The following is a 14,872-nucleotide window of genomic DNA, read 5'->3' as shown; positions in this document are numbered from 1 at the left end:
ACGTGAATTCAAGGACAAGCACGAGGCATAAATGGTCAGGGTGAGAGTGCCACAACTTGACAATTAGAATTCCTTCATTATTAATAGGAAAGAAAATCACATAAATTTAGCATGCCAACAGCATGACCATTGTCTTCCATGGGCCCAATGTATGTCACGTATAAATGGATATGGCCACTAAGAAATGATAGCCTACCAACTAAAGGCCCAACTCCATGTGCACTTGTACACCTTATGGTTCTATATAAGCCTGTCTCCTAGTCACAGTTCACAACTTTTCTCCTTTTGACCCATTGATAGAAGGTTTCTCTTTGCTCATTATTCCAGCCATGATGAACGCTAACAAGCTCTCGCAAATGGCATGGACATGGCAAAAGAATGTAATGAGATAGAGGAAGAGACTCTCCTTTGAATGAACCACAGGTGATAGAGTGGGCTCTGGGGTAGAGGAGGGTCACATTATTCTTTATACTATTGATGGAAGCTGCTTTGTGATTCCAACACCCTAACCGGGTGCCTGCTGGGTCCCAAGTCAACTAAGCGAACCCGGCTGACTTAGATGATATTTTAAAAAATAGAGAACAAAGAGAAAAAAAAACCAAAAAATATATAGAATCACTCAAAGTTCTAAAATTCGCTGATCCAAATAAGAAACGCTCAATCCGAACACTGGAACTAGTCCGGTTCACACAATTTATTGAGAACCAACAAGTTCCCCCTAAGAACCGTGCACTTCATTGTAGCAAACTAGCCGATTCCTATAGTAAACAGGTTGATTTGGCCCCTATTTATAACTTTAAAAACAAAAATTCTCAAAATTTTAAATTTAGTAATATTCTTCTTTATCATAATAATTTCACTTTAAAAATGAATTTATCAAACAAAGGCCCTGCTCACGAATGTGGAGGGTCACTGTCCATAAGGTGCGATGGAGTGTAAAACAATTGAGTCAGGGATAGATGGAGCGTAATTTAGCGAAAATTATAGATACCCTCAAAATCAACTTTCTACATATCCTAACCCCAATACATTTGTATTATACCCTAAACCTAAATATTATTTTTTCTTGTATTTACTCCCAGTCAAATAGTCAATGCATTTTTTTTAAAAAAAAATTGCCCTTTTTTTCTCTTCTCCTTTTTTCTTTTTTTCTCTTCTCCTTTTTTCTTTTTTTCTCTTCTCCTTTTTTTCTTTTAATCACGTGATCCACTCTCTTACTTTCTCTCTCTACCTCTCTCTACCCACCCTCTCCTTCTTTCTCTCTCGACCCGTTTCTCTCTCTATAGCTCTCGGAGACTACCATCCTATCGCCCTCATGTCTATGGTTTATGTAAGGTCCTGAAGAGCACGATATACTTTCTCAAATGGGTGTGGATTTTCCATCTCTCGACATCATTATGATATGAGGAACTCCCCAGCAAGACCGTTCTTCTAGCTGTACTTTTGACTATTGTCAATTTTTTGTTTTTTAGGGCTTTATATACAGACACTAAAATGTTTTCTAAATTACGAAATGCTCTGTTTATAGGTAGACGTTACAAAGACAATTGGTCAACTACCGTTTTAAATTATTTTCTTAGGGCCATTTTTTTTTTTTTTTTGTTAGCTGGGCAGTGCCCCGAGGTTTAGGGAAATGCCTTGCTAACATAAAAAAAAAAAAAGTCGAGTTGACTTTCTTTGTAATTTCCACCTAAAAATAGAGCATTTCATATTTTAGAAAAAAATTTAGAGTCCGTACCTAAATCACTCTTTGTTTCTGTTTTTTTTTCTTTGTGTGGTTCAACAGTAGCAAACTTGAGATGTAGTGTCAATTGCTAGCCACTGAAGTGCAAACCTGGTTCCTTTCTCGTGCAGGTTACGTTCTACTTAAGATACCAATCTCAGTTTCTCTTTCCACCTAAAAATAGAGCATTTTGTATTTTAGGGAAAAATTTAGAATCGCTACATAAATCACTCCTTTTTTTTTCTTTGGGTAGTTCAACGGTAGATTGCTAACCACTCAAGCCCAAACCTGGCTCCTTCTTTCGTTATGAACTTAGAAGCCACAAAGAATTTAGTTGTCAGGCACGATTCTATGCACGGGAAGGGAAGGTTCTCTGCATGATGTTATGGAAACCAATGCCTTCTCCACCTCCACACAAGCATTCTTGCTCAATAGAGACACTATGTACTCCATAACAGATGCCTCACATGGCACTTGCAGAGGACCACATCCCGTGAATCCAAACTCCTCTTCCGCCATGGATAGTAACTCTTGAAAGATGGGGCGGTTGAGATACGCCAATGAAATCATAAACCGGCTTCCATCTATTGTATAGATGACAAAGTGGCCCTCATCGGCTACCGAACACCCTCTTTGATTGGGAGTTCTCTTGAAGGAAATTCTCTTCCTTTGTTTAGTGGCTTGCGTTTGCCAATTGTGAGCCATCTGCAAAAGTCTCTTAGAGTTGATCATGGCTCCAATATATAACCATGAATTTTTGTATTTAATGGTGGAGTTTTGTAACAAGAATGTAGTGCACATATTTAAGTGATGCTAGGTGAAGAGAGAAAAAAAGAAAGAAGTTCTGAACCCATTTTCTATGTGGACGAGATCTTATATATAGAAATGGGGGCATCTTAATAAATCTATTTGAGATGGATTTTAAGACTTAATTTTTAAGGACATGTAATCTCTAACATGGAGATCATGAAAATGAAAAAATAATTAAATTTTAAAAACTATAAATAATAACTCTAATAAGAAAACATTTGGACCACTAGTTTCCATTGTTTTTAGATGGAACACCTACTTGCGTCCATCTTTAAAATGAATGCTATACACTTTTTGGACTGCATATGTAGAAATACGGTCCAAACTACATGAAACAATTTTCCTTATTGATTTGTTCCTTTTTGGGTATGTGTGTATTTTGAGTGGGAGACTACCATTTCACTAATGGCTAAATGGAAAATGATATGAAATGGACTTAACGAAAATGTACGGAATGTTATAGCATGCAGTAAGTGCATTCAACCCTTGTCGTTGTCCTAGCTTAAATCCCATGACCCATGCTTATTTATATAAAGTTAGACAATGGTGGGTTTCGGTGGGTCTTTGGACTCTAAATCCCATGACTCATGCTTATTTATATATAACTTAGACAATGGTGGATTTTGGTGGGTCTGTGGACTCACCAATTTCAATGAGTCAACACATTTTCAATAAAACCAAAGTGCAATACATTTTTTTTTAGTTCAGTGGTAAGAATCGAACTTGAGATGTAGCATTGCTAGATGGAAAAAGTTTATATAAGGATGCAACCTTATAATGTATAACTACAAATGCACCTCAAAAATTCATCGAAAAAGGTAGTTTTAATGTTGAAAAACCCTTTGATTGATCATCTCAGTATCGAGATGTATGACTATGAAAAATAAAAAGATTTTAAGTCTCAGGAATAGTGTATTTTAAAATATATTATCTACACCGTCCATTTTCAAGATTTTCATATGTTTATAGATCTACTTCATTTTAACCATTTTTTCAATTTAAAATTTATAATTAGATATAAAAATAGATTTTGGGATAATCCTAAGAACATTTTACAGCAAAATTATATACCATGATAAAATTTGAAGGTGCACCTTACCTCTACAGCTACAGATGCATCCGTATGCCAACTGCACCCTTGCTAGATATCAGCTGCTAACCACTCAAGACCAAGTCCTATTCCTTTTGGTCTCCATCTCACTCAAACTAATATTCCATGTCTTTGGGAAATTTTTACTAAATGCTTATTTCATTTACAAAATCATTGAGGTGGACAAATCATTCATCTCCGTTTTTACTTCACTCAGAGGTACCTCTATGAATTTAAAAATAACCAAATTGCTCGAGTTCAGGTTTGGAAACAGTGTTGTTTTCTGATTTGGCCTCTCTTAAGTGGCACGAGCCAAATGACATGATTGTCCCTGTTTTTTCACGATTATAAATCATTGAATCTAGAACATGCTTTTCATGATTAATCCATCATGGCGACTGCTTCATTTGATGAAGTCCTTGCACATCACACTGCTTAATCTCAAACAACACAAGAAAATCTGTAAAAATAGCCAAAGTCCTCAAACTACCCGAATGAATACTGAAATCAGATGTGTTTGAACTGACTTCTGATTAGACATACTTATGACCTCACTAATTCAGTATTAATAGGAAAGAAAATCACATGAACTCAATATAAGCTTTATATTCCTTGGGCCAAATGTCTTTCATGGCCCCAATGTATGTCACATATAAATGGCCATTGAGAAATGATAGCCTACCAACTGAAACCCCAACTCCATGTGCACTTGCACACATTGCCACACAACCTCTCTCTCTCTCTCTCTCAATCAGTTACTTATGTTTCTATATAATCCCGTGTCCTAGTCACTATTCACAACTTTTCTCCTTTTTTGACCCATTGATAGAAGGTTTGCCTTTGCTCAATTATTGCAGCCATGATGAACTCTAACAAGTTCTTGTAGATGCCATGGAAATGGCAAAAGAATGTCACAAGATGGGGGAAGAGACTCTCCTTTGAAAGAACCACAAGTGACATAATGGGCTCTGTGGCAGAGCAGAGTCACATCATTTTTTATACAATTGATGAAAGATTTTTTGTGATTCTAATACCCAAACCGGGTGTCTGCTGGGTCCCGAGTCAACCAAGCCAGCCCGGCCGACTCAAGCCCAAGCCTGGTTCCTGATTACTGCAGGTTACATTTTACTTATGATACCAATCTCAGTTTCTCTGGATTCCAAGTAAGAGGGAGCCAACCCCAAAAATGGAATCATAGAAATATCAACTAGTGAAGAAAGAAAAGGGTGGTGATATAAAATGAATGTGTAATTTTATTATACTCGAACAAAATTGTACAGATCTATACAAAAAAAAAAGGAAGAAGGATGGCTTGGTTATGAGCTTAGAAGCCACAAAGAATTTTGTTGGCAGAGATGATTCTATGCAATCCAAGGGAAGACAAAGGTTTTATGCATGATGTTATCGAAACCATTGCCTTCTCCTTGTCCACACAAGCATTCTTGCTCAATAGGGAGACTATGTAGTCCATAACAGATGCCACACATGGCACTTGCAAAGGACCACATATTGTGAATCCGAACTCCTCTTCCGCCATAGATAGCAACTCTTGAAAGATGAGGTGGTTGAGATAAGCCAATGGAATCATGAACCGGCTTCCATCTATTGTATAGACGACAAAGTGGCCTTCATCGGCTAACAAACCCCCTCGCCGATTAGGAGTTCTCTTTTCAAAGGAGATTCTCCTTCTTTGTTTAATGGCATGCTTTTGCCATTTGTGAGCCATTTGTAAAAGTCTCTTAGAGTAGATCATAGCTCCAATGAGGATAAATTAACTGTGTAAGAATGGAATGGGAAGTAGTTGAGAGAAGTGGATGTGAGCTATGTGTAAGAGATAGGGTTTATATAGAGTTTTTGGTCTTCAATTATATGGCTCAGAGAGAGAGATAAAGAGAGAGAGAGTAGTGATAAGGCTTGGAAGGTAGGTAGTAGCACATGGAGTTGTTCACAGGGGTGTGGTGTGTGTTATGTAGAGAAAGACGGATTCCACAACACCAGAACAATCCGCTTTTCAATAACTGGGACAATGCTACACTAGCCCAAGACTCACACCTAAATAGAAAGAAGAAGAAGAATCAAGATGAGTGGAAAAAAACCTTATCTTTCGTTAAAGAAAAACACGGGATAATTAACCTTGACACCCGGTATTAACCTTAAAACATGTGAACAAATATTCCCACTACAAGCCTCTCTTTAAATAGAGGTTTTTACAACCATATTTCCTACAATAACTACTCAACTATAACTATAACTACTAACTTACAACAATAACTATTAACCACTTAGTAGTTTCATAACTTCTTATTACACAAACTCACAAGTACAACCTCACTATATCACTCGTAATAAAATAACATAAAAACTAATATGGTTTCTAGAAAATACACTTTAACAAATTTAACAATCCCTCTTAAAGTGAGTTTCTAGAAAGGAGACTATGTATATGTGATCATCTCCATCATTTTCTGAAATTGAAAATTCGGCCATTTGGCGGGCCAAAGATTCTTGTAAAATAAGAAGATTCTCAAACTCTACCATGGATGACTACGTAGCCCACCCGTGAATAGAAATAACATAGGGAATGTACTCCCTCTTTAACCATGAATGATGTGCCGCTTCATTCATGCCTCCAAAATAGGTTCCTCCGGAACAAGAAGACAAATCTCTGAACAAAGATTCTTGATCTTCAAGAAGAATTGAGAAATGGCAATATCACCTTGAGTTGAGTTAGCCAACTCATTCTCCAACAATTGCAATCTAGCCACATCTTTCTTATTAAATAAACCATCAAGTATAATCCAAATTTCACAAGCCGATTTACAATTCACAATATGACCAAATAGATTATGGGAAATAAATCTCTTCAAGATGGACTCAGCCTTTGCATTTGTTGCCCTCCATTTTTTGAATGCATCATTATTTCCTGAGTAGGAGTATCCCTATCATATCCACTAACAACTTCCTATTAGTCTTCACCAACTAGGTAAGACTCCATACATAACTTCCATATCTTGTAGTTTGATTGATTGAGCAAATCAATGCTAAAACCATTCATCATTCCACCCAAATTCATCTTAAGAAATAATTAATCTTCTTCAGCAAGGGAGTCAATACAACATCACTAACACCCTTGTGGCTCTGATACCATGTAGAGAGTAATGGATTCCAATCCCGAAACAATCCGCTTCTCAATTAGTGTGACAATACCACACTAGCCCAAGACTCACAATCAAATAGAAAGTAGAAGAAGAAGAATCAAGACGAAGTGGAAGAAAACCTTATCTTTCATTAAAGCAAAACATGGGATATACATAGGCATTACAATCTTGATACCCAAGATTAACCTTAAAACATGTAAACTAATGTTCCCACCTCAACTATAACTACAAACCTACAATAATAACTACTAACCACTTAGTAGTTTCATAACTTCTTATCACACAAACTTACAAGTACAACCTCACTACATCACTCATAATAAAATAGCATAAAAATTAATATGGTTTCTAGAAAATACACTTTAAAAGGTTTAACACTCCCTCTTAAAGTGATTTTCTAGAAAGGAGACCATGCATACGTGATCATCTCCATCATTTCCCAAAATTGAAAATCCGGCCACTTAGTGGGCCAAAAATTGTTGTGAAATAAGAAGATTCTCAAACTCTACCAAGGATGGCTACCTAGCTCACCCTTGAATAGAAACAATATAGAGAATGTACTCCCTCTTAAAACCACGAATGATGTGCGACTTCATTCGTGCCTCCAAAATGGATTCCTCCGAATCAAGAAGATAAATATCCGAACAAAGGCTTTTTATCTTCAAGAAGAATTGCAATCTAGCACGTCTTTCTTATTTGCATCAAGAGTAATCCAAATATCACAAGCTAATTTGCAATTCATAATATGAACAAATAGATTCTGAGAAATAGATCTCTTCAAGATGGACTCAGCCTTAGCATTTGTTACCCTCCATTTTTTTAATGCATCAGTATTTTTCGATGCTTATCATTTCTAACGACAACTTCCTATACGTCTTCACCAATAAAGTAAGACTCCATACATGACCTCCAAATCTTGGCGTTCGATTGGTTGAGCAACTCAATACTAAAGCATTCATCTTCGACCCAAATTCATCTTAAGAAAAAATTAATCTTCTTCACCAAGGGAGTTAAGACAACATCACCTCCACCCTTGTGGCTCTGATACCATTTAGAGAGCGACAGATTCCAATCCCAAAACAATTTTCTTCTCAATTAGTGTGATAATGTCACAGTAGCCCAAGACTCACAACCAAATAGAAAGAAGAAGAAGAACCGATATGAAGTGGAAGAAAATCTTATCTTTTATTAAAGAAAAACATGGGGTACACAAAAACATTACAATCCTGACATCGAAGATTAACCTTAACACATGTGGCCCCGGGTACACAAAGGCAATACAATCTTGACACTCTAGAATACCCTTAAAACATGCGAACCAATGTTCTCACCACAAACCTCTCTTTAAATAGAGATTTTTACAACCATATTTCCAACAATAACTACCCATTTACAACTATAACTACTAATCTACAATAGTAACTACTAACCACTTAGTAGTTTCATAACTTCTTATTACACAAACTTACAAGTACAACCTCACTACATCACTCATAATAAAATAATATAAAAACTAATATGGTTTCTAGAAAATACACTTTAACAAATTTAACAGTTGGTGGTTGGCTGGGTTGCTTATCATCCATTATATCACCATGTACTTTTTATTTTTATTTTTTATAGAAAGCAAAAGGTGTTGAGCTTAGAGACAAAAGTAATGGTGGGGTTTTGCAGCAAGAAAGTAGTGCACATGTTGAAATGATGCTGGGAGGAGAGAGAAACGATAGAGAGCTATTTCTTCTCTTTTTTCTTCTTCTTTTCAAATCTTTTTTTTTTTTAGGGGAGGTAGCCATTCTCCCCTAACGTCTTTAAAAGATTTAAAAACATGATAGGGGCTAGTCCCATTGAATTGCCCAAAAAAAATAAAGGTACCATCTAATGGAACATATTATGAAATGGATATAAGAAAAAGGTACAAAATGTTATAGGATTTAGTAAGTGCGTTGAACCCTTGTCGTTGTTCTAGCTTAAATCCCATGACCCATCTTATTTATATATAACGTAGACAATGGAGGGCTTTGATGGGTCTGTGGAATCACCAATTTAAATGACTCAGCCATCCAAAAACTCTTGCCAAAGTTTCACTAGTTCATACTCCGAACCACAATCAGAAGAAAATACAATATATTTCAATAATCTTTTGTCTATTCTCAATAGGTCTTCACAATTTTTAAAGCTGCAACGACTTGTCTAAGGAGGAATCATTTGGAGCATAGTTCATATCTTAAAATATGGAAAAATCAGGATGATTGTCGATGAACAATAACTTTTTCCATCTCGCTCCATTGGCAGAAGTTGTTAGAACGTTAGTCTTTTTCATCAACATTATGTCATCTTCCATTTTATCTGGTGAAACACCTTTCCAAAAATTATTTACACGACCACCCGATTATTCCCTCCTACGTGTATGTGACTGCATTGCTGTGTTTTATTACCCACAACTGAGCGAGATAAGTTATCTCCAAAGATGGTCAAATGTTGCTTTATCAGTTACCTTGATCATCAAAAAGGTTGTAAGTGTTATGACCCTGTGACCAAAATATTTTGGGTATCCCGTCATGTGGTGTTTTTTTAGCACATTCCATTATTTAACAATAACAATAATCCCTCAACCTCTCACTTTTCGTTCTTGGTACCCTTCTCTGATTCGGTTGGTCATTCCACTCATGTCCCTCTGTCTGAAGTCCAGAAAGGTACTCCACCATCTCATGCTGACAGTTCTGATCAGAACCCTGCACATGTTGATCCTCTGCCGCTCCCTGCTCTTAGACGGAGCTCCCGGGTATCTGTACCACCTCCCCAACTTGCTCACTATAAAACCTTCTTACCTCAACACCAATCATTTTTTGAACTCCAGACTTATAAAGAAGCTACAAGTCAACCTGAGTGGCAACAAGCAATGACTAATGAGTTGAATGCTCTCGAGCGTATGCATGCTTGGGATATAGCACCTCTCCCGAAAGGTTGTCGATGGATATATAAAATTAAAACCAACGCAGATGGCAGTCTAGAACGATACAAAACCTGCCTGGTGGCAAAAGGTTACAATCAGTAAAATGGCATCGACTTTGCAGAAACTTTTGCTCTCGTCACTTATATGACTACAGTTTGTACACTCATCTCAGTAGCTTCTGTTTAGCAATAGCATCTCTATCAATTAGATGTCAAAAATGCTTTTCTCAATGGTGATCTTGATATAAAAATATTTATGAAGTTACCTCCTAGCGTTGTGGATTCACAAATACACATGTGTAAACTTCGATGGGCCTTATATGGACTCAAACAAGCACCTCGTGATTGGTTTAAGAAATTTTGTAATGAAGTTATTTTGGTTGGATTTCGACAAAGTCATCATGACCCAGCGCTCTTTGTATCTGAGACCTCTGAAGGTCGAGTTCTTTTGTTACTATACGTGAACGACATGATTATCTCTGGTAATGATAAGACATAATTCATAAAATCAAACAGAAGCTAAGTAACACATTTAAAATGAAAGATCTAGGTTTCTTGCGGTATTTTTTTAGACTAGAAGTTGCATATTCTCTTTGTGGCTATTTGTTGTCATAGCTAAAATATGCTTCAGGGATTGTCTCTTAAGCTCAACTCCAGAATGATACAAAGAAAGTTGATACCCCTCTTGAAGTCGATGTCAAATTTCGGGTTACAAATGGAGAATCTCTTCCTGACCCAACCTTTTATAGGTAACTGGTTGGGAAACTGATATATCTGACTATTTCAGGCCCTGATATTCCTTATGCAGTACATATAGTTAGTCAGTTTTTGAGTGCCCCACGCTCTGTACATCTCGTTGTTGTTTTGCGCATCATTAGTTATATTAGGGATACCCACCACCAAGCCTTATTCTTCTCCTCTTTTACTTCCCTTGAGCTTCGGGCATATACAGACTCCGATTTTACAAGAAATCCGAGTGATCACAAATCTATCACAGGATTCTGCATTTTTCTCGGTGATTCTCTTATCTCTTGGAAAAGTAAGAAACAGAAACGCATTGCTCAATTAACTACGAAAGCTGAATACCGTGCTATGACACAAACCGTCGCCAAGATTGTTTGGCTACATTGGCTGCTTGAAGACATGGGTGTCACTCCATTTTATTGTGACAACAAGAGTGCCATTTATATTTCTAAAAATCTAGAATTCCATTAGCGCACGAAACATATTGAAGTCGATTGCCACTACGTCTGACAATAATATCTCGCAGGCACAACTTCTTTACCATATTTGCCCACTGCAGTACAACTCGCCAATTTCTTCACTAAATCTCATCCCCGCATTCTTTCTCATAGTTTGTTTCCAAACTCCCCATGATTCATTTCAAATCATCTCGCGTTTGAGGGAGAATGTGAACAGACATGGCAACTGCAACAGATATGGCAACTGGATATTGAGATATGTCGGTGTCAAATTGTATGATATACCTGTATAGAAATTGTATCCTATAGTTTTAGTAAGTATTGGTTGAACCCTCTCTATAAATACACAATTGTATTGTAATCTTATATATATATAGAAATACAAAGTTATTTCTCATAATATGCACTATGCCTTGATGTACATGTGTATGTGAATGAGCATTGTATGTTTCGTACACAATAAATAATTATGTGAAAGTATTTCACATGAAGGAACTCCGTCATGGAGTTAGATGTGGAAGTTTGATTGTCAATTGGTATTAAAAAATTCACTTAGGTGAGCTCCCGTATCTAATGACTTGAAGAAGTTATTTTGTAGTAGAATATTTTTACGAAAGTATTTTCATGTGTACCAAACGTGCCAATTTGAGGATGTGCACAAGAGAGTGGGGGATAATGGGCTATTCCTTCTCCATTACAAATTTTAATGTTTGGACTCCTTTCCATATTCTCAAGGCACACAGTATGACTCTGGTAGGCTAATAAATGCTTATTGTATACAGGAAAAGTACAAAATTATACCATTTATCTTTGATACAAGAATGTCACAATGAAATCGAGAGGATCAGGAGCATAGATTGTACCATTGGCCGTAATTCGTAAGTCTAAAAATTTGTTCTTCAAATATTGTGTAAACAAATGGCTAACTGAGCCATGTTTTTAATATAAGTAGTTCTCTTGAAGTTTTATTTAGCCATTTTCTTAAATAAAGTCCAAACATGGCTGTTATGGTCAGTCTAATATGCCCTTTGTTCTATTTTACAATTAAGGAAAAAGTTTATAAAGAGCTGAGGCTCTAAACAATCAAATTAGAGCCCACCTAAAAAATTTCATTAAAAGAGGTTGTTTTTTATGCTCAAATATACAATATGCATTAAGAGGATAAAAAAATGGATTTCAAATTTTGGAAATAATGCATCGTGAAATGCATTTTGGATGTCAATTTTCAAGATTTTCAAGTGTTCGTAGATCTGCTCGATCTACACTATTTTTTCAGCTTTAAATTTTATAATTAACGATGAAGATATATTTTAAGGCTATCACAAAAAATTTCAAGATTGAAATCACATTTCTTGACACTATTTGAAAATGCAATTTACTTTGATTATCTAAAGCCTCGGATCTATACAAGCCGCACCCTCTATGCAATAGTCTGACAAGAATTTCAATAAAAAAAAAGGGAATTTTATCATTGCTTATAACATATAAACTATCAAACCACTCATAAGAGATAAACTATTTTAAAATTTACCCTTTTGCAACTATGCCATGTCATAATCGTACATTTTTTATGGGTATTTGAATTAAATAAAAAAAATGGATAAAATGTCTAGTAGTTCGTAAGTGATAGTTATTTTGATAAATTTCCAAGAAAAAAATTATCTGACAAGAGCCATGAAATTTTGCATTTGATAATTTGGGGTCTTTGTGCTTTGTGTATAAAAACTAATGGTCTAATCCAGTAGAAATCCCTGTATATCGTGTGGTTAGTATGATCTTATCTCTCCCGTCCATCTTTAATGATGAGTGGTTGAGATAAAATTGTGAAGCATGTGACATTCCTATTTTTCATGATTCTAAAACTCGCACATCGCTCTTAACATAAGACCCGCTTAGGCAACATCGACCCAAGCATAAAGGAAAGCCTTGCACTTTCATTCTTATGAATTGAATAGTTAATTTAGGCATTTTTGTTAAGGGTGAGGTTTGTATAACGTTGCCTTCTTATTCTGTACAAGAAAGAAGCACCTATAAAATTTACTTAGAGATATTGTTTCGACGTAGAAAACCTTATGATAGCTTTAAAATCCCTTTTTATCTTCAGTTATAAAATTTAAAATTTAAAAGATGGTATAGATCAAGCAGATCAAGAAACACTCGAAAGCCTTGAAAATAGACGGTCCAGATAACTTGTTACAAGATGCATTATTTTTTGAACTTAGAATTCTTTTTTTTTTTTAATGTTCATTCATCACGAGGTTGAGATGATCAGTTAGAGGGTTCTCCTATGCTTGAACACTCTCCACTGTAGAATTTTGATGTGCACCTTACTTCAACAATATAATGTTGCAACCTTATATAAACTTTTTCCTTTGATCCCTAGTTTCAAAACTCACCGAAAAATTACATTTTTAGGCTTCTTGCCAAACTTTCAAATCGATCATCTCAGCCTTAATCCTTATGATTGGCAAAAAAAAAAAAAAAAGAGATTTTAAGCCCAAAACAAAAGTATATATTGTAATACATTATTTAAACCATCCATTTCACCCTACAAATAAGTATTTTGGGATCTACCAGATCTATTCCATTTTTTGAGCTTCAAATTTCATAATCAGTATGAGAATTTGATTTTATAGTGACCACGATTGTTTTCGTAAAGCCTACGCTTTATAGAGATGCCTTCGTTTTATAAATTTCTTTTGAACACTTGAATTGTAATTTTTGATGAGTTACGAAGCCATGCTTTACTTATTTTGGTAGAGCTACAACCCTATCAAACCGTTTTCCTTTATATAAACATTGTTATGACCAGTGTTTTAAAAAACGCCAAGTCGAACTGGACTTGCCCGGTTCGACTCGGAAATCGCAAAAAGTGGATCGTATCGGCTAAAAATCGAAAATCGTCCGGTTCTAGAGAGAACCGGACGATTCTGTACAGTGACTTGCCGATTCACTGTACGGAATCGGCGAGTCCGAACAATGAATCGGCGAGTCCCGTATGGAATTTTTTTTTTTTTTTTTTTGTTTTTGTTTTTGTTTTTGTTTTTGTAATCCATGATAGATTTTTTTGTAATACTTGATCGATTTTTTTGTAATCCATGATCGAATTGTTTTTGTTTTTTTGTAATCCATGATCTAATTTTTTGTTTTTTTGTAACCCATGATAGAATTTTTTGTAATCCATGATCGAATTTTTTGTAATCCATGATCGAAATGTTTGTTTTTTTTCTTGTAATCCATGATCGAATTTTTTGTTTTTGTTTTTTTTTTTGTAACCCATGATAGAATTTTTTGTAATCCATGATCGAATGTTTTGTAATACATGATCGAAATGTTTGTTTTTTTTTTGTAATCCATGATCGAAATGTTTGTTTTTTTTAATCCATGATTGAATTTTTTGTTTTTTGCTTTTTTTGTAACCCATGATAGAGTTTTTTGTAATCCATGATTGAATTTTTTGTAATCCATGATCGAATTGTTTTTTTCTTTTTTTGTAATCCACGATTAAATTTTTTGTTTTTTTTTGTTTGTTTTTTTTTGTAATCCATGATCGAATTTTATGTAATCCATGATCGAATTTTATGTAATCCATGATCGAATTTATGTAATCCATGATCGAATTTTTTGTAATCCATGATTGAATTTTTTGAAAATTTGTGATTTTTTTTTTTTAATCCATGATCGATTTTTTTTTTGTAATCCATGATAGAATTTTTGGAAAATTTGTGATTTTTTTTTTTTAATCCATGATCAATTTTTTTTTTGTAATCCATGATAGAATTTTTGGAAAATTTGTGATTTTTTTTTTTAATCCATGATCGATTTTTTTGAAAATTTGTTATTTTTTTTAATCCATATTATTCAAAGAGAAAATGAGAGAGATGATGATTCTGAGGCCACCCTATCCTAGCCATATTATTCACATATCGAGTCCCAA

At 35.2% G+C, this 14,872-nt stretch overlaps 1 pseudogene; it reads right to left on the bottom strand.

The window, feature by feature from the left end:
* Window positions 1-4,876: 4,876 nt before the first annotated feature.
* Window positions 4,877-5,421, bottom strand: LOC105420206 (auxin-responsive protein SAUR68 pseudogene; annotated as a pseudogene).
* Window positions 5,422-14,872: the final 9,451 nt, after the last annotated feature.

This window comes from Amborella trichopoda, chromosome 5 (assembly GCF_054954075.1).
Source record: "Amborella trichopoda isolate Santa Cruz 75 chromosome 5, AtrichopodaSantaCruz75HAP2 v2.0, whole genome shotgun sequence".
In the NCBI taxonomy this organism is placed as follows: domain Eukaryota; kingdom Viridiplantae; phylum Streptophyta; class Magnoliopsida; order Amborellales; family Amborellaceae; genus Amborella; species Amborella trichopoda.
This window is presented reverse-complemented; position numbering and strand designations above follow the sequence as displayed.